The sequence below is a fragment of the Schistocerca nitens genome, chromosome 2 (genome assembly GCF_023898315.1).
Source record: "Schistocerca nitens isolate TAMUIC-IGC-003100 chromosome 2, iqSchNite1.1, whole genome shotgun sequence".
NCBI lineage: Eukaryota > Metazoa > Arthropoda > Insecta > Orthoptera > Acrididae > Schistocerca > Schistocerca nitens.
The window spans coordinates 789,617,711-789,639,603 of NC_064615.1; positions in this window are offsets into that span (position 1 = coordinate 789,617,711).

Below are 21,893 nucleotides of genomic sequence, written 5' to 3' on the forward strand. Positions count from 1 at the left end.
TATTACTCGGTAAAATACTATTTCATACCACGACTAGCCCAAGAACATGAGACTATCATTAAAAAAAAATACGTTGTCACTATAAAGTTTGCCAGACCAGAACGGAGCACAGCAAGATTCCTATCAGATTCTGAAGGTACATTAACTTATTTGTACTTGGTACTATATCCTATCAGCAGCCCGCGTCAACCTGCAACACATCATAAAATCTGCTGATCTGCACTGCCAGTCTGGGAGCTAAAAGAAATAATATTATTTTACTATTATTTTACCGCTTCCTTGCGGTATGCTCGACTATATTGTAAGTCGTTTAAATACGCCGCGGCAGCGGCTCTTCGTTCTCCACGCAGCTCAGCACCACAGATAATATTTATATAACTGAAAAATGTCTCAACAGGATGGGATAATAGGCAAGCAAGCTTTAACAATTAATAATACAAGTTTTCATTTAAACAACTCTATTAAAACATTTAAATATCTCAGTGATTACAGACCTTTGTGAATTCACACGTAATGGCGTACATTGCTTAGTCTCGACAAAAGAATGCTACATTAGCGTTCTCTACGACAACACAGGAGATCTTACTCGCACAACTTCCAAATTAAGAAGACAAAGACATTCATATTCATCACGTATTATATACTAGTTCCTTTTTTAATCTCTGTTTAACATTTATCTTCTGTGTCGGTTTTATTACTCGCCGACGCAGACGTTCTCAAAAAAAAAAAATAATAAAAAAAATACATAATTTTATACAATGACACAATATGATACACCTAATTTTCTAATTACTACATAATATGTTGTTTTTGTTTCTTACTAGACGTTACAGTGCCCCCTGGCAGCAATTGACTAACGTTGAAAATGTTCGGCAATATGCTGCCACTAACGTCTGTTTGGTTATTGTCTGTTACCTTGGTTAGAACATTCACTTTACACTTCTTAGTTCTTTTACACTGTAGGTTTAATTACACTTTTTATACTGTTCTTACACTTTGCGAGGTGACCGTAAACCTAGTCCCAGGGTCATTACATTTATTTGGCTCCCCCATTCGGGCTACGTGCGATCAGAAAACCTGGGAAAACTGCGCCGGAGCCATGGTCATCTCGCCTGGTTTGTTTTAATACCCAGTTTGATCACAAAAAGTTCAGACTCTATCCAATGTTCACATATAACAAAGGCTATTTGTGAGAGCATGTTAAACTTTTAGTCTCTTAGTTACCAATATACTTTCTACCCCTTTTTCATATTTGTGTTCTGGATTGTAATGAAAGTCACTTATTACACATTTTTAGAGTAGTATAATGAATCGTCTCTGCACTTACTCACGACAATTGTTTTAAAATGTTCTAGCATTCGTGCGGGTATACTTCATTAACATGACGAAAACGTATTATATCTATACATCACTGAACCAATGAATACTTTGAGTCTGTATTGAGTAACTCAAGAAAAAAGACAAATGTTTGTCACGTCATTTCGTGTCCAATAAACCCTATTCATTAGTACATTAAACACATAGTTGATAGTTCATTTGAATGACAACAATGTTGTACGGAGCTGGCGGCGCGAAGCAATTGTTGAGTAGCGTCGTCTGGAACGCCACGTGCCGACGGCCGCTGGGTTCGACGACCGGCTTTCAGTAACAGCGACGTCGTGCTGACGTGGCGCCCAAGCAGTCGCGAATCGCGGCGAACCATTCGCCGATGTCGGCGAGTTGCAGTGGTTTACCGCGACCGGCTGGCTGGCGGCACGGCACTCGTCTCTGCTTCTCCGCATGGCTCCCCGTCGTAGCGCATGAAACAAACATTCCACAACGGTGTACTGTCTTTAAGGACACACATTACTAGCTGTGGAAGAAAATGCAACTTGTTAAAAGCGTTTATTGTTCAGTAAGCCTTCGCTTCACTGGTATGCACAGGATGTTTTGGCGTGATAACAGGTTTCTTGTGGCATTGTGACACTGGTATTCAGGGTTCGTCACACGCACATTGTACTACACATTTTCACTCACTCCCACGGTTGATACACTGCCAGAGCGTCTTTCAACACGCGAAAATGTTTCGTTACACACATACTAAATGTCTCCGTCGAGCGATGTTTGTTTGAATCGACTCCGAACGGATCAATAACTACTGTTTTTATACACTGTCTATTGTTCGTTGAGCACTGCACTAGGACAGTCTATCACTCAACACTAGACTTATCGACGTATATATTGGTGCAGATACAACAGTCATTTTCTGTCCCTACTACACACAATATTCCGTCCTTTCCTCAATTGTTTATGCACACAGTTTATTTTTTAATACCTTTTAACTGTTCTTTGCATAATCACTCTCATCTACATGGCGTCTATTTGTTTTTACCTTATCACAACACAGTTTTCATATTGTTACTAGGCGTATATGGCCCTTTTGTAAATTTTTTAAAGGTGTGTGATTTTTTTTTTTTACATAGTTTTCCTTTCCTCCTTTCAGTGTAGCTTGCCTGGTTATCACCCATCTAGCAAACAGATTTTACCATGTGCATGACAGCTTGACTTGGGCATATTGCTCAATAAATACTTCATTTAGCACTAGCATTATTTTTAATGATTTTTCCTACATGACTACAGTGTAGGTTCCGCATTGGTTGACTTAATTCGCGTATCGCGTAATGAATATTCAAGGGCGTGTACCAAGTACACAGGCTTCAATTGAAGCATTGCTACATACAAAGCGGAGTTTCCACGGAACGGGCTTGTTTTTAATTAGCTTCTGCTCCAGTGTCGTTCTCAAATCACTACTGGCAGCAAACATCACATCACATAATTGTTGCATATTACAAAAAAAATGGCTCTGAGCACTATGGGACTCAACTGCTGAGGTCATTAGTCCCCTAGAACTTAGAACTAGTTAAACCTAACTAACCTAAGGACATCACAAACATCCATGCCCGAGGCAGGATTCGAACCTGCGACCGTAGCGGTCTCGCGGTTCCAGACTGCAGCGCCTTTAACCGCACGGCCACTTCGGCCGGCTGCATATTACAAAGTCAATGTTTGGCTAGTAGAGACTCTCTCTCTCAGGGTTCCTTATTCTAATACAATTACAACAGTTACCTTACTATATAAGATTGCATCATTAATTGCACTTACATACTACACATAGAAAATGGTTCAAGAAATTAATCCTTTGTAAAATGGTTCAAGAAATTAATCCTCACTTTATCAACAAGAAGATTGTTCGTTGCTTAATGAGCATATAGTATTTTAATGACATAACTCTAATTGTCTGTAAGCAAAATCTTTCCTGTGTAAGCTATCGTTCACTTTCTAATTCCACTTCCTCCAAGTTTAATTACACACAAATTTCTTTCTTAATACTAACATACTTATATTCTAAAACACAATTAAAATCTTCTTACAACTATTACTCTTTATATGTGAGATGTCACTGAATAAATAACTTCACATCTTTACGTGGATACAATCCTTTGATCTTCCCCGTATGGGGATGTGCTAACAAATAGCTACATTCGTGGGGCACGCTTATTACCTCAAAGGGCCCAGAATATAGCAATTGCCACTTACTATTCTGTTTTAAGGTGGCTGAGGATTTAGGGTGGTTACATTATATTTTTGTCCGTTAGTTACACCTCGATCGTACCTCCTTTTTTCTTTGGCCACTACTTCTCTCCTCGACCAAGGGATGGAGTAAGTTGCGCGACAGTATGTTTTGTGGGGCATCACCTCTATGTGATAGTGGTACCCTTTGACTATTCCTGGTCGGTCGGTAAATACCATAGTATATTCCGATAGCAGCTGCGTGAACTGTTGCTTTTGTGTATCGCTTAAACCTTCAGATTCCTGCACTTTGGTTTGAAATGCCTCAACATTTGTTTCAAAATTTCGATCCTCTAAATTCGGGTAATAGAGGTCTGCTGCATGTGAAAAATCATCGAGGTGTAGTACCCAAGGGTTCCTACCTTTGATATTGATTCGATTACAACACGGCACAAGTACCTCCTTCGATTTCATCATAGATAACTCAATTCTCCTACCCCTATTAACTATGCTTAATTTCCCCAAGGAGAGGTCGATCAATGCGTCCCTCTCACGGAGAAAATCTACTCCCAGAATGCAGGCCACCTTTAATCCTTTAACAACGAGGAACGAGCTCACTATGGCTTCGCCCTCCCTACAAATCTCCACCTGCACCTGGTACTTAACTAACTGGCTCTGTGCACTAATGGCACCAGACACCTTACAATTATTAACCGGGAAAGTCGGAATGCTATGTCCTTTTCCCAGTGCTTTAAATAACTCCATACTCATTACACTTACTGAGGCACCTGTGTCGATGATTATATTCACTGCAACATCATTGATTTTCGCTTCGATAATAGCTTGCACATTTTCGTTATTATCCTTCTTACATTCGTGCGGTTCGTTCAGTAGATCTTTATCCATACTGACACCGTCGTTGTATCGCAGCATACGTATCCCAGGTATATTATTATGACTCGTGTTGCTCTCACTCCATCCCTCGGCCATCGATGGAGAGCATATCGAGGCCGATTCTAGTTTGTTGGATTGTTTACTTGTGAGGTACTTGGACGGCTATTGTCCGCGACCTCCACTATAGGTACACTCTGATTTGTAGGCCGCCACGGCTGCGCAATAGGCGCATTTTGCGGTGGTGGTCTATTGTTGTCATACCGGTCATTCCCCTGTCGCTCTGGGCTTCTTCGCTGATTCTGCTGCCAATTTCGATTACTATCACTATAATTGCTCTGCCACTGACCTCGCGCATTTTTCCAGCGGTTGGTCCCTGACATTCCGGATTCGTACCGGTCGTCAAATCGACGCTTTTTGTTATAAGTTGGTTGTCCATACCCGTTCTGGCCTCTACCATTACTACCATTTTGCGAATGTTCTTGCCGCTTGTTACCACCCCCACCATTTCCATGGTTGTGGTTTTGTGCACTACTATTTCTGTCGTGTTTACATCCTGACCCATTATTCCGCGAGTGATCGCACGCTGATTTTGCGTCTTCCTGGATCAAGTCTATTGAATCTAGAACAGACAGGAAGTTTTACATGTCGCTTTCTGGTACATGTATTAATTTCTCTTTGATATGAATGGGTAAATGTGATTTTAGTAGTCTTATTATGTCTCTTGGTGATATAGGCTCGTCCCAGTAGCGCGTTTTGTTTATATACTTTTCAAAATACCGCCTCAAATTCCCAAGACGGGGTGAGTACGGTTCGGGATTATATACTTCTTTTCTTAGCCGCTCTTGTATACAAGGCGACCAATATTTCGACAGAAATGCCCTTTCGAACTGTTCGTATGTCCTGCAGCTGTCTGCTACTTCTGTAGCCCACAACGCTGCGTCACCTTGAATGTATGACATTACGTATTGAATTTTCTGTGTTTCGTTCCACACACTGGGCAAGATATTTTTAAAGCTTTTTATGAATACTACTGGGTGTACTGATTTCCGTTCAGTAGTAAATGTCTGAAATTGCCTATTTTTGATTAAACTTTCTTCAACTAATATTTTTGAACTACATGGGTTTGCTCCTGGGACATATGCTGTGTGCTCCGAACCGAAGCTACAGCTCCTCGCATTATCGACTACAGATTCCCCATTGTTGTATCGCGTATAAATTTGTGCGTTGCCAAAACCATGGGCTGTTGGCGACATAGGTTCCTGGTCCAAATGCTTCCTGCTTTGTGCTAAACCCTTCTCCAGGTCGGATATCCGTTTGTTCATATTCACTTGCCACTGCGGAATATCCTCACTGAGTATTTGTTTGATGGTTTGCACGTCGTTCTGTACCTGACTATTTACTGCGGTACTGAACGATTCGGAATCTCTATTTGCTATGGCTACTTGTACTTTAGAATTAATATTTTTGTCAATCTCACTCTCCTTCACTTCTAGCCATGAGTTGAATTCGGTTTCGATTTTAGTTGCTTGTTCGTTCCACTTCTGCTCTACAAGCTGTGTGGAATCTATTTCTAGCTTTTCTACTCGGTTGGCTAATACACCTATTTCATCTACCATGTTAGTGTTTGCTACTTGCAGGTTGTTGACCTGTTCCGTCAACTCCTGCACGGCCTTAGGTATCGACTCATAACTCTGTTTCATACAGGCAATGTCCTTTTTCATAATTTCTAAAGATTGCACAAGTTGCTGGTCCCGCTCAGCTTGCTGGGCAAGTAAATTTTCTGTTAATTGGCGATCTCGCTCAGCTTGCTGTGCGAGAAAAATCTCAATTTTCTCGTCCTTTTCAGCTTGTTGTTGTGCAAATTTTGCCTGGTAATCTAACACACGCTCTAAGATAGCCTGAAGTGAATACCCACCAGGCAGATTACCACTCTCTGGTTCCTGCTTTTCTGGGGGTGGTACAATTACTTTATCTACATCTCCTTGAGCACTAGTGGGCGGTGGCACCACTTCCTGTGCCCCTGCCCCCACATTCTCACATGTTATATCCTCAAAGAGAGTACTTGTACTGCTTAAGGTACCCGGTTCTACATTTCCTGCACTAACTAATTGTTGTTCCTCAGTATCCATATTGCTCGGACGCTGACTACGCAACTTAGCCATATTCCTAAATTGCTTACTAAAACACAAAATCTGACAGTTTTGCCCCTTGCACACAAAATACGTTAATTTAGCTACCCTACACTGCACACTAAAAATTACTATCTACCATCAACTTTGTCCTGTAACAAACACTAACATCAAACTACGCACAATATGCACACCACTAGCGATATGAGATCACTTCACTGGAGCTCAACTTCTACAAACAGGACAACTACACTGTAGTCTTACCTTTAGTTTATCTGATCTCGGGGTTCGGCTGCCCCCGGATTACGTAGTCGTTACAGTTTCTCAGTACTATCAGGATCGTCTTCTCAGACTCGCTTGCAGTAGTACGTTTTGTCATGAAAGAGTGTTTGCACGTTCATTAATACATGGCATTGATCATGATATACATACATACATTTATCACTAAATACATATATATATATACATACATAACAATAGACACTGAAAGAAAAATACATAAAATTTTATGTTTGTGGCCACTGCAAATTCGGGCCCCGCGTTTTTGGGTGACAGTTTCACGTAACTCGTGAATTGTAAATTGTTGCTCTTTTGTTTATTTATTTTTATTATTATTATTATTAGCGTACCAACGCATATATGAAAAGAGTTACGTGAAATACTTTTTGCGTTGCTGTGCTTTGAATTTCTTTATCATCATTACCTTTTAGCAAAATAAATATATATATATATATATATATATATATATATATATATATATATATATATATATATATATATATATATATTGAAGTCTTATTGTTCTGTATCTGGCCTATAATTAAAGGAACGTTTTTTTTGTAACTGTAACTCATGCTAAGAATCAATATATCTTCCCTACTTCATAGTTATTGAAAATTGAAATTACTTTGTTATGAACACTGATGTTACAGTTCGTATGATCGTTCAAAAACACAAGTTTGCAGTGGATTTTATTTCTCGGTAAAATACTATTTCATACCACGACTAGCCCAAGAACATGAGACTATCATTAAAAAAAAATACGTTGTCACTATAAAGTTTGCCAGACCAGAACGGAGCACAGCAAGATTCCTATCAGATTCTGAAGGTACATTAACTTATTTGTACTTGGTACTATATCCTATCAGCAGCCCGCGTCAACCTGCAACACATCATAAAATCTGCTGATCTGCACTGCCAGTCTGGGAGCTAAAAGAAATAATATTATTTTACTATTATTTTACCGCTTCCTTGCGGTATGCTCGACTATATTGTAAGTCGTTTAAATACGCCGCGGCAGCGGCTCTTCGTTCTCCACGCAGCTCAGCACCACAGATAATATTTATATAACTGAAAAATGTCTCAACAGGATGGGATAATAGGCAAGCAAGCTTTAACAATTAATAATACAAGTTTTCATTTAAACAACTCTATTAAAACATTTAAATATCTCAGTGATTACAGACCTTTGTGAATTCACACGTAATGGCGTACATTGCTTAGTCTCGACAAAAGAATGCTACATTAGCGTTCTCTACGACAACACAGGAGATCTTACTCTCACAACTTCCAAATTAAGAAGACAAAGACATTCATATTCATCACGTATTATATACTAGTTCCTTTTTTAATCTCTGTTTAACATTTATCTTCTGTGTCGGTTTTATTACTCGCCGACGCAGACGTTCTCAAAAAAAAAAAAAATAATAAAAAAATACATAATTTTATACAATGACACAATATGATACACCTAATTTTCTAATTACTACATAATATGTTGTTTTTGTTTCTTACTAGACGTTACAGTATACCACTGTGAGGCAAGACATCAGTGCCTCCTTCGAAAACCATGATCATACCCAGATTTCCTTCGTCCGAAGGAAATCGATGGTGACGAGAATAATTGGAATCACATGGGGAGAGTGATGTCGTCGACTGTACGGACGATGTGTAAGGGGGAAGACGGTTCAAACCCTCGTCCTGACATCCTGATTTAGGTTTTCTTTGATTTCCCTATATAGCTTCAGGCAAATATCAGCATGGTTCTTTTGAAAGGGCACGGCCAACTTCCTTCCCCATCCTCCTCTAATCCGGTGGGACCGATGACCTGGCTGTTTGGTCCCCTCCCCCATATCAACCAGTCAAGCAATGTGTAAGGGCCTCCCATCGAAACTTCTGCAGCGTACTCAAAACAACCTTGGCAACATGTGGGCGAGCATTATCCTCCAACACAGTGATGCCGTCCTCTACATTTTTGGCCGATCAGAGTTGACACCAAGCTTCAATTTTCGCGAAGTGTCCACGTAGCTCTGTGTGTTGATTGTGGCGCCGGGTTCCAGAAAGTGAATGACGAACAGGCTCTTGAAGTCACAGAGAAAGTCATATAAACTTTCCCGAAGCTGGCGTTCCTGTTGTTTCGACGAAGTTGCAAAATTTCGCTGGGAAGCCGTTGCACAACGTCCATACAGACCCGATCTCTTCCCATGTGAATTCTACATTTCTTGAACCCTGAAGAAAGACATTCGTGGCCTTCGGTTTGCTTCGGACGAAGAGGAGCACTGCTGGGTGCATTTAAGTTTCCGTAAGCAACGGCTAACATTTTTCCACGAAGGCATTGCCGTCTTGTCTAACAGTGGGATAAATGTATTAGCAATTACAGCGATTACTTTTGAGATAGTATTCGATTTACTTACTTTTCCGAACTGTGTCGTTTTCATTTACTGCCTCTTACAGCTCACTGCATGTGTATAATAAAGTTCACCAATCACTTTCGATAGTGACACGTGGGTTGTTAACAAATCCAAGTAAGTATACTACAGTAAGGGAGAGCGTTGACTGGAACTAGTATTTAAGTGCAGGAGATAGGCTACTTGAGAATGTTAGCAGGTGGTTTGTACACGGTAGACCCACTAGTTAAAGAAATGAAAATTTAGTCATTTATCACGAGATGTGATAAAATTCTTCTCGACTCTATTACTACACAAAGTGCGGCCTGTTCTATTCACCCTTTTATCCCATAACTCATGAGGTGACTTTTCTCTTTGTAGCGCACCTCACATTTAAACTGATACTTAAGGATCAATTTATTTGAAAATAGTAATTTAAGTTAAATAACGTATCTTTTGATTTAATAGCACTAAATGACTCTTGCAGTATTTTACTATTTGCCACCCAAAATCACTTACTTTTGTGCAGTTTTTAAACAGTACACATAAAAGAACTGGTAAAGAACTGATTGGTTGGTTGTTTGGTTGGTTTGGGGGAGGGGACCAAACAGCTAGGTCATCGGTTCATAAAAGAACTGTTAAAGAACTGATTGGTTGGTTGGTTGGTTGGTTTTGGGGAGGGGACCAAACAGCTAGGTCATCGGTTCATGGCGAACTGAATTTTACGTTCTGAAGTATCTCTGTATCAAGTAAACTTTCACATTAAACTAAATTCCACATGAAAACTGTGCTCGATATATACAAAAACAAAGTTTGCAAAACTAACATTCACTGCTGGAATCTACATTTTATTTTAACTAACGTGTTATGTATTTTATTGGAGAAATGAAATGGTTCAAATGGCTCTGAGCACTATGGGATTTGACATCTGTGGTCATCATAACTTAGAACTAGAACTTAGAACTACTTAAACCGAAGTAACCTAAGGACATCACACACATCCACGTCCGAGGCAGGATTCGAATCTGCGACCGTAGCGGTAACGCGGTTCCAGACTGAAGCGCCTAGAACCACACGGCCACACCGGTCGGCTTGGAGAAAAAGAAAGGTCGCCATCACAATAATCCTGAAGTTCTTCCTTTCAGTGGTCCTCCTCTAGTAGTTTTGTAAGCACTTTCTTTTGAAAAATCGTCGTCTATTTCGCCTAGTTTTTGATCCGTGTCACTGACATCTTCCTCCATCCACTGAAAAACATTTTCATTACACTTAGGATTACTAAAATTGACGCAGTACCGTGAACATATTTTGTACTTGTGCGACGCACGCATATTTTCTGGCAAGGCGCCGGCCATTGGTCGATCGAGTGCCGTTTCCGATTTTGGCCCGGGGATTTGTCGGGCTGAGAGGACCGTGATCTGCCGAAACCGCAGACACAGAGGCACGCGCAGCGTCAGCAGAGTGGAGTTTCCGTCTGGAGACAGCCTGGAGGCTCATTCCAGTGTGTTGGGCACTATGCGGCACTGTTGATGTCGACCGAACAATGTCGCAAGGAGGCAGCGGATACTGGAGCCGGCGGCTGTCGTGCCGCGGCGGTCACGTTGGACAGCCGTCTGAAACTGCAGACGGCGGCTGAGCGTTGATTTGCCAGTCATTTTACAGATCGGACCTTATGGTGAGCAACCCAGCGTCTGGTCATTAAGCAGATTCTGATTTTTCTGTGGCCAAGGCACTTGTGTTGAATTGTGTTCGTTTGTGAGGCTGAGTGCATTTAGGCTGATGGCTGTACCACTTAAATTATCACAAGCCTACTAAACTTATACAGTATGATCCGAATTAATGTACTGGAACATCGTGCATGTTGTAATCCTATCCGATGAGCGTTCGAATTTGTGTTTTGTAATTATTGTGATATATAAATTTTCTGTTAACTGGGGATAGTAGTTAACGCTTAAAATTGTCTTGTTTTGTGACGACATTACTTCGAAACCGTGTGGTCTGTCCTATGTCAGTGGCAGTTCACACGTATTTCTTTTGACAGTGTGCTTTCAGATCTGCATATTGTATTACTGAATTTAAATGTTGTGTCCATTACTGTTGCAGCCCGACTATGAGCCGGTCGTGGTTTCTATATTGTACCGTGTAACGGCAAATGGGTTGCGCCATTGAATCTGACTACCTGCATTACAGTACGTTTGTTAGTCAAAGGTTTTCGTACGAACCATGATCAAACAAGGTATCAGATTAAAGAGCTGTAAAGTTCCAGTATTTGAAACAAAACCTTAGGTGCTAGATAATTTGGTGTAAAATTGTTTCATTTGATTTTACGTTGGATAGTTTGGTAACTATCGTGTTGTATGTTTCAGTTATGGCCAAGTTGTTTTAAGCGCAAATAGTTCAAATGGTTCTGACCACTGTGTGACTTAATATGTGAGGTCATCAGTCCCCTAGAACTTAGAACTACTTAAACCTAAGTAACCTAAGGACATCACGCACATCCATGCCAGAGGCAGGATTCGAAGCTGCGACCGTAGCTGTCGCGCGGTTCCAGACTGAAGCGTCTAGAGCCGTTCAGCCACACCGGCCGGCTTTTAAGAGCAATGAGGTATACCACTGTCTTGGAATTGGTGTTTGATTACGCAAGTGGCGTGAAACCGAGAACGCGTGAAAATTTGTTCCACGGCTTCCTAGTCACTATGACAGAAGGTATATTTCTTGGTCCACTAGTTTTACATCAGGAAACTATATCGTCGTGTTCTGGGCGCAGGATTAATTACTGTTGAAACTTGACGCCTTTTGGTGTGCCCATTTGATATGTTTTGGTTGAGCCTTCCGTCTGTGAAGCATGTGTCTCTCTTAAATAATAAACTGAGCTGTTAACTCGCCAGCTATAAATGAGTGACTTGTCAAGCTTTTCGGCACTGAATTGTAACTTGGACCGAGCCCTACAAAGTTTAAGGGATTTCAGATTTCATGAATAACTGTCTTTGATAAATTATCTGAAAGAGTATGAGTTGTTGTTGTGAGCCGTTAGGCCTGAAGCAGCTGTTGCTGCTAAAACCTACTTGTATAGAGCGTCCCCATATTGTTCTTTCACTATTGGTTTTTATATTATGGATTTCCTTGACTGCAAGTCTGACGTATATTTTGGAGCAGCCGTCAAGTGCATATTTTGGAATCCTTTTAAATTTTGTAAGCTTGGGTTGGTTTCACTTAATGGTTCTTTCATTTATTTGACCAATTATTTCATAGTATTTGAATTTAACTGACCGCCTGTTTTGGTGCAAAGTATAAGACAGCCCTATCGTTGTTCTCTGCAGTTCGAGCAATCACTGCTTGATGACCTCAGCGGAATAAGTACAGTTAAATTTTGTTAACCTTTGACTGGTTGCGAGTCATGTGCCATGCAAAATTGTTTAATCATGGTAAGTTGTAAAGGTATCGAGTCTGTTTAATAAATTGGAATTGAGTTATATATAGATTGTTTCATTTGGGCACCAATATCTTTACCTCTACAGCCTACTGAAGAAAGCAGTTTCACGAGGGGCAGCCTAGGAAACCGCAACACGTCTCAGTAATTCGTGTCTATAACAAGCAAAGAAGGGGATAATGCAGCTAACAACAAAAAGTTGTTGAGTTAACGATTTCAAGAAGGAAGGGAGGGTATAGTAGCATTTTGCCGAAAATGACCTCAGAGAACGAGTTCGATAATTTGCGCCCAGTCTGAGAGCCAACACCTCTTGAGTTACGGTTCTGGAACCACTCTGTACGTTTTGGTGTATTAATACAATACTGTGATCGTGTACTGCGGTCCCATTATGTATGTGCTTTTCCAGTGTTTCGTTCTTTAGGCCGTGCTGCGGCTTTCATTGTTTCCTCTGGAAATTGTTTTTGACAGACAGAAAAATACGGGAAATCCTTTTTTTGCCTCTGGTTATGCGAAAAGAACCGTCCTGCGTAGCCGAAACGAGTGATGTTCGCAATGGGGGCGCTACGCGGCGGACAGTGTTCGTGGCAGCCACATGACGAACGCACTGCTGCCGCCGCTGCCGCCGCCGCCGCTACTGTTGTTGTTCCCAGACTAGGGCTGCGCTCCGCCGTCCCGTTCCGTGCTCGATTGTTGGCCAGGCAATTGCAGGTTAATTGAAGCACTTTATATCGACCGCACTCGCTGCGCAATTATTAACCTGTCAGAAGCACCGGTCATCAGTTACGGGAAAGTGGCGCCGACGGCTCGCCGGCCGGAAAGCACTCGCGGCGTATTGGAAGCGCTGTCGGTACACAGGCCGACGACTAAATGTGTTACATCGTTATCTAACGTGTGCTTTGTGGGTTGACGATCTAGACCACTAATTAAGGTTGATATTCGCAGCTTGAAAGGGTCTCTAGTTATCTTCGTTACCTATGCCAAATCTTATTACCATAGACTTGTGATGCTGTCAAAGCAAAGGTTCACAATGCTCTACACTATGGGTGGTCAACCCGCTGATCGCGATCGACCGGTTGATCACCATGGCTTTGTGAGCCGACCTTTCAAAACTTTTGTCTGAAGTCTGTTTTGATGGACCGTCTTTGTAAATGGCAGTTTGCTTACATGGAGTGTTTCGCATTGTATTTGTAGGTGGTACATCTGATAACATTGTTTCCATCCCTTTCATCTCCACTTGCCTTTCACCGCCGTTTACGATAGCACCAAGCAACAGTATTTCGGCCGCCCGGTGTGGCCGAGCGGTTCTAGGCGCTTCAGTCTGGAACCGCGCGACCGCTGCGGTCACAGGTTCAAATCTTGCCTCTGGCATGGATGTGTGTGATGTCCTTAGGTTAATTAGGTTTCAGTAGTTCTACGTTCTAGGGGACTGATGACATCAGATATTAAGTCCCATAGTGCTCAGAGCCATTTGAACCGTTTTTTTAACAGTCTTTCCTCTGCAAGAGGAACAACTACTCACGAAACGTAATGAAATGTGAAACACTTTTCTCAAATATAGTTAGAACAATCGGTGGAACTCACATCATTGGATCAAGTGGCTGCAAATTATACGGGGGAGGTGACAGCACTGAAAACATGGTTTGAAAACCGCCTTTAAAATTCGTGACAGTAGTACCTGTTCTCACTTTCATAGCTGAACGTTTCCAAAAAGTAGATGTAGAAAAATGAATATTCTTTTCTCTTGTAGCGAGACTAAACTTCAAGACGAAATATTCGATTTCAAAGTGACATATACATAAAGTCAGAATACAATGAAGATTACATTTGGAAATTAGTGAGAGTGGAAACATAGCCTAACGTAAAAGTGGTATAATATGTTTTATCGTCTTTTTTTTAATCAACTCATCTATGTGACACATCACTTTTAACGACGAACACAGTGTAATCTAAGTATAGAAATAAACTGATTGATGCTCATCTTTCAGACTGTGTGTAACGCTGGCTCTCACAAATTGTTCACCAGATTATAGTAAACTTTACAATGATACGCAATTCCAAATATCTCACTAAATGTATTTTGGCATTTATGACTGGATACGCAAGTAGCCGAAGTGGTATCAACTGAAAAGATTTGCGCCAAGTGAACAATCAACCCGACGGAATGCCTTAACCACACGTACATTTCATTTCAACGTTTATGAGACGTATTTTTTAATTTTTTTTTTGTATGTGCAGTATCTGTTACATTGATTAGTGGGCCTACAACTTTTGATCCAGAAAAAATTACCTTTTATGTAAACTGAGTAAAAAATGATTAATTTCGGCTATGTTCACTGCAAAACAATGTTAATATCCTCTTACCGTAGTTATGCTAGGATTCTCATAAGCCCACATGTGTATGTTATGAGCGTTCACGATACCCACAAGGGTAAAGACGCCCTCATCCGTAAACAGTTCCGAACTGTGGATCAGTTACTCATCCGTAAACAATACCGAACAGTGAGTGGATCAGCAACATGACGCTCGGGTAACCACTGACAGAAATTCTGATGTCAGTAGACTAACAAGTTTCAGCTCCTGTACATTTTTTGGATGAGGAACCCCTAGAGTGGCGTTTATACGATGGGTACTTATGGTCCGATCTCCAACCACCATTTTACAATGTTCTCAACACACACTCCATTCAGTTGAAACCAACCCAACCGTGGAGCACCACAAACTCCAAATTCTCTTGAACGCCTGTCCACGCTGTGAAAGTCTGATGCTTTGGTAACATTCTGTTTGGAAACATTTCCACCTATGGTCGTCCTGTTGCTCGTGCATTGCCTTCTGCTGCACCGTAAAGGAGGTGCATATCCGCCTATTCACCGTTGGAGTACACTACAGCCGCGCGGAGTGACCGCGCGGTTTGAGGCGCCATATCACGGAGTGCGCGGTCCCTCCCGCCGGAGATTCGAGCCCTCCCTCGGGCATGGGTGTGTATGTTGTTCTTAGATAAGTTAGTTTAAGTACGAGGGCAGTTCAATAAGTAATGCAACACATTTTATTTCTGAAACAGGGGTTGTTTTATTCAGCATTGAAATACGAGTACACCAGGTTATTCCCCAATCTTTTAGCTACACAACACTATTTTTCAACGTAATCCCCATTCAATGCTACGGCCTTACGCCACCTTGAAATGAGGGCCTGTATGCCTGCACGGTACCATTCCACTGGTCGATGTCGGAGCCAACGTCGTACTGCATCAATAACTTCTTCATCATCCGCGTAGTGCGTCCCACGGATTGCGTCCTTCATTGGGCCAAACATATGGAAATCCGACGGTGCGAGATCGGGGCTGTAGGGTGCATGAGGAAGAACAGTCCACTGAAGTTTTGTGAGCTCCTCTCGGGTGCGAAGACTTGTGTGAGGTCTTGCGTTGTCATGAAGAAGGAGAAGTTCGTTCAGATTTTTGTGCCTACGAACACGCTGAAGTCGTTTCTTCAATTTCTGAAGAGTAGCACAATACACTTCAGAGGATCGTTTGACCATGGGGAAGGACATCGAACAGAATAACCCCTTCAGCGTCCCAGAAGACTGTAACCATGACTTTACCGGCTGAGGGTATGGCTTTAAACTTTTTCTTGGTAGGGGAGTGGGTGTGGCACCACTCCATTGATTGCCGTTTTGTTTCAGGTTCGAAGTGATGAACCCATGTTTCATCGCCTGTAACAATCTTTGACAAGAAATTGTCACCCTCAGCCACATGACGAGCAAGCAATTCCGCACAGATGGTTCTCCTTTGCTCTTTATGGTGTTCGGTTAGACAACGAGGGACCCAGCGGGAACAAACCTTTGAATATCCCAACTGGTGAACAATTGTGACAGCACTACCAACAGAGATGTCAAGTTGAGCACTGAGTTGTTTGATGGTCATCCGTCGATCATCTCGAACGAGTGTGTTCGCACGCTCCGCCATTGCAGGAGTCACAGCTGTGCACGGCCGGCCCGCACGCGGGAGATCAGACAGTCTTGCTTGACCTTGCGGCGATGATGACACACGCTTTTCCCAACGACTCACCGTGCTTTTGTCCACTGCCAGATCACCGTAGACATTCTGCAAGCGCCTATGAATATCCGAGATGCCCTGGTTTTCCGCCAAAAGAAACTCGATCACTGCCCGTTGTTTGCAACGCACATCCGTTACAGACACCATTTTAACAGCTCCGTACAGCGCTGCCACCTGTAGGAAGTCAATGAAACTATACGAGACGAAGCGGGAATGTTTGAAAATATTCCACAAGAAATTTCCGGTTTTTTCAACCAAAATTGGCCGAGAAAAAAAAAGTGTTGCATTACTTATTGAACTGCCCTCGTAGTATGTAAGTCCAGAGAACGATGACCTCAGCAGTTTGGTCCCTTAGGAATTCACCCAAATTTTAAGTACACCACAACATCGCCGTAGAGTCAACGGACCACATCTAAATCAAAAAAACAATGGTTTTTCGTGCCAGAATCAACTGAGCAGTATAGAGGGATGTACGAAGAAGCTTCAGTCGAAATCCATGGAACATGACGCGCCAAAAGCCTGTACTAGCCCATGACAAATTCGAACAAAACGTTATTTAACATTTTATTCTTATTTTGATAAATACATTACACCCACGAAGTATGTCTACATTCTTTTGAATCACTCTGCATAACCAAGCAGAAACCTCGTCAGTCTTCAGATAGTTACCTTATGAATTATCTCTGTATTTCGGCAAGAAAGATTGTTGCTACTTTTTTGTTTTTCTTTCTTTTTCTATTTTACAGCACCTTTGAAGAATAAAAAAAAGAAATCTTGAACCATACTGGTCTATATGTTTCAATGTAAATAATAATACTTATCAGCCTTAACTACGCAAGTATAATACGTTGCTTTTAGATTTTGATTGGTTTTGACTCTTTAGCTGGAGTATTCAGATAGCCCTGGCTATCTGACATAATGAAATTTCTGCCCACCAAAACAATGATAAAGGAGTTCGATTACATACGAAATTAAAGAAGAATCTCTATTAACTCAATTTATTACATGTAACTGTAAAAGAAAAGATTTATCAATCATTGGCTATTATAAACTAAGGACAGCACCTGGACATGGGATCTGGCGTTTGAGCCATATGAAGGAATAAACTTTAGTATTAGTGGAAGCGGTACAGTGATTGCTTAACGTTAAAGAAGAAAGATAGAAAGTGCTACGGAAGGATATGTATTTGCATCTACAGCCAGGATTGAAAGCTTGTTGAACATCTAACAGCAAGCACGTCCTCAAAGTGAAAAGTTACTGAACAGAATGAGTCAATAGCCCTTTACTAACAAGTTGCGTCTAAGATCAACTCTGCCAAATGGAAGTCACTCACTGTCAAGTGTGCCTGAGAAGCCGCCTACTATCAAATAAATGTCTGCAGACTGCTTTCAATAACAAAGACTTGGTTCTCAGCGTTTATCTGGCATCTTGTGATCTTTGTAGGCTGAACGATAAATATTCTGAGCGACGACCCTTTTTAAGATGTCTCAAAGGGCGCTGGTCTCCCTGCCTTGAACTCATTTCAAGTGGTCTACAAGCTACGTAAATCATTACATTTGGCTGTGCAAAACAGTGTCCTACTCTCTCCCTCTCTCTGTCTATGTCCAGGTGCCGGCCAACAAGAATGGACCTCTGTATTTTTTACGAACAATCTTAAATTATATATTACAGACATTCTGGTCGGTGGAGGTGGGAGGGGGGGGGGGGGAGGAGGGAGGGCGATGGGCGATCTCGATCTGCAAGAAATACATCGGAGCCAAGATCACACATAATATTTATTTTGAACACATGGCGGTTTTCAGCAGTACTTTGCTGTCATCTTCGGATATTATGTGAGCCCTTGCACCATCTCTTGCCGTGTGCCGCGCGGGATTAGCCGAGCGGTCTAAGGCGTTGCAGTCACGGACTGTGCGGCTGGTCCCGGCGGAGGTTCGAGTCCTCCCTCGGCCATGGGTGTGTGTGTGTTTGTCCTTAGGATAATTTAGGTTAAGTAGTGTGTAAGCTTACGGACTGACGACTTTACCACTTGAGTCCCATAAGATTACACACACACACCAGCCGTGTGTCGGCTCTTCGCCTTAGCTTGCTTTGCCGTGGCGTGATTGGCCAAGTGAAGGCTGGAGGGAGCGGGTTAGGACGGGCTGATAGGTCGGTTTCCAGCGAGGTTAAAGGGAGTTACGAGCTCGCCTGGAAGAGGGCCGCACTCTTCTGTACCGTGGATGGTACAGCTACGGCTATCACAGCGAGTAGTCAGCTCTGAAGCAGTACGGGACCGCCATTGGTTTGGTGTGACGCAGAGGGGCGACACAGCTGAGTGGGTCGGTGCAGTGAGGCCACGTTGGCGTAGCGGAACTGGGTTAGCAGTGTCCGCTGTGGAAGCCGTTACTGTCCGTGGGCGATTTAGACCTGGCTGTGGCTTTGCCGTCCTGTCCTGTGGCATCACAAAGTGTCTTCAACCCTCGTGCTGCTGTTACCGACGGCGTCTGTTCTAGTGGCTGACCAGTTCTGTGCTCCAGAATACCTACACTACTGGGCATTAAAATTGCTACATCACGAAGATGACGTGCTACAGACGCGAAATTTTACCGACAGAAAGAAGATCATGTGATATGGAAATGATTAGCGTTTCAGAGCATTCACCCAAGGTTGTCGCCAGTGGTGACACCTACACTGTGCTCACTTGAGCAATGTTTCCAACAGATATCTCATACACAAACAGTAGATGACCGGCGTTGCCTGGCGAAACGTTGTTGTGATGCCTCGTGTAAGGAGGAGAAATGCGTACCATCACGTTTTCGACCTCGATAAAGGTCGGATTGTAGACTATAGCGATTGCGGTTTATCGTATCGCAACATTGCTTATCGCGCTGGTCGAGATCCAATGACTGTTAGCAGAATATGGAATCGGTGGGTTCAGGTGGGTAATACGGAACGCCGTGCTGGATCCCAACGGCCTCGTATCACTAGCAGTCGAGATGACAGGCATCTTATCCTCATGGTTGTAACGGATCGTACAGCCACGTCTCGATCCCAGAGTCAATAGATGGGGACGTTTGCAAGACGACAACCATCATCACGAACAGTTCGACGACGTTTGCAGCAGCATGGACTATCAGCTGGGAGACCATGGCTGCGGTTTACCCTTGACGCTGCGTCACAGACAGGAGCGCCTGCGATTGTGTACTCAACGACGAACCTGGGTGCAGGAATGGCAAAACGTCATTTTTTCGGATGAATCCAGGTTATGTTTACAGCATCATGATGGTCTCATCCTTGTTTGGCGACATCACGGTGAACGCACATTGGAAGCGTGTATTTGTCATCGCCATACTGGCGATCACCCGGTGTGATGGTTTGGGGTGCCATTGGCTACACGTCTCGGTCACCTCTGCATAGTGCATTGACTGCACTTTGAACAGTGGACGTTACGTTTCAGATGTGTTACGACCCGTGGCTCTACCCTTCATTCGATCCATGCGAAACCCTACATTTCAGCACGATAATGGACGACCGCATGTTGCAGTTCCTGTACGGGCCTTTCTGGATACAGAAAATGTTCGACTGCTGTCCTGGCCAGCACATTCTCCAGATCTCTCACCAACTGAAAACGTCTGGCCAATGGTGGCCGAGCAACTGGCTCGTCACAATACGCCAGTCACTACTCTCGATGAACTGTGGTATCGTGTTGAAACTGCATGGGCAGCAGTACGTGTACACGCCATCCAAGGTCTGTTTGACTCAATGCCCAGGCGTATCAAGGCCATTAATACGGCCAGAGGTGGTTGTTTTGCGTACTGATTTTTCACTATCTACGCACCCAAATTGCGTGAAAATGTAATCACATGTCAGTTCTAGTATAATATACAGTGGCGGTCAAAATAATAGAGCCACCTGGCAAAGGTTTGGAATAAAGTGCACATTTATTACTAGACATGTTTGATCTATGATGGAAACCATTACAACCGAGTCACATTGTACTATAGTCAGTTATATAGATAACACAACACAAAATAATCAGTAATAATCAATAATATTCAAAAGAATACCAGACCACAGGGTCAAAAAAATAGAGCCAATTGAAACAAATATATTGTACTTGATCTCAGTCTTATGAAACGTACAGGAACAGTCTTTTTTGCATAGGACTGCATTAGTACTTCGTGGGGTAACCCTTATTTTTGAGGATTGCCCTGCACCTCTTACCCATAGAGTCTACTAAACGCCTGCATTCGTCACTACTGATCGCGTACCAGGCTCTCTGGATTTCTTCCCACAGTTTTTCTGAAGATGTAGCTTTTGAGCGGTCAATTCTCTTGTCTAAGATCTCCCATAAGTTCTCAATGGGTGATGCGTCAGGGGACTGAGGTGGCCACTCTAATACTTCGATATTGTGCTCTTGAACAAACTGCCTTATGATCCTTGCAGTATGCTTTGGATCGTTATCGTGCTGAAATTTCCATTTCAGCGGCATTTCCTCTTCAGCATAAGGCAGCATCACATTTGCCAAGATGTCTTTGTACATTTCTGCGTTCATTATGCCGTTGATACGGTGTATTGGACCAATGCCGTACCACGAAAAACATCCCCATACCATAACACTTCCGCCACCGTATTTCACAGTTTTTAAAGTGTACTTGGGATTAAATTCCTGGTTTGGTGGGCGGCGCACATAGACTTTTCCGTCTGAGGCAAACCTATTAAACGTGGATTCATCGGACCAAAGGATGTTCCTCCACCAAGTATTAGGTTTTTGTTCATTTCTCCGGGCAAAGGCTAACCTTTTCCGAACATTAGCTTGTGAAACATGTGGCTTCTTTCTTGCAATGCGCCCATTCAATTTTGCAGATCTCAGTCGTCTTTGAATCGTTGAGGTTGATGGTTGAACATCATGTTCGTCGCTAAACAAAATGGCTTTCAGTCGTGGTGTTGACAAAAATGGGTCTTTCTTCACTTCCCTAGTGATGAGTCTGTCTACGCGAGGAGTAGTTACACGAGGTCGCCCCCTGTTCTCCACCTGCGGCTTTGTTTGTTTTGACCGTCTCATGGCGTTCTGGACTCGTTTTCGCGAAACGTGCAAGACATTGGCTATTTTATTCATGGACATCCCACTTTTGAACATCCGGAACATTACTATACGCTCATCTTCACTGGTATGCTTTGCTCTGCCCATCTAGACGAAT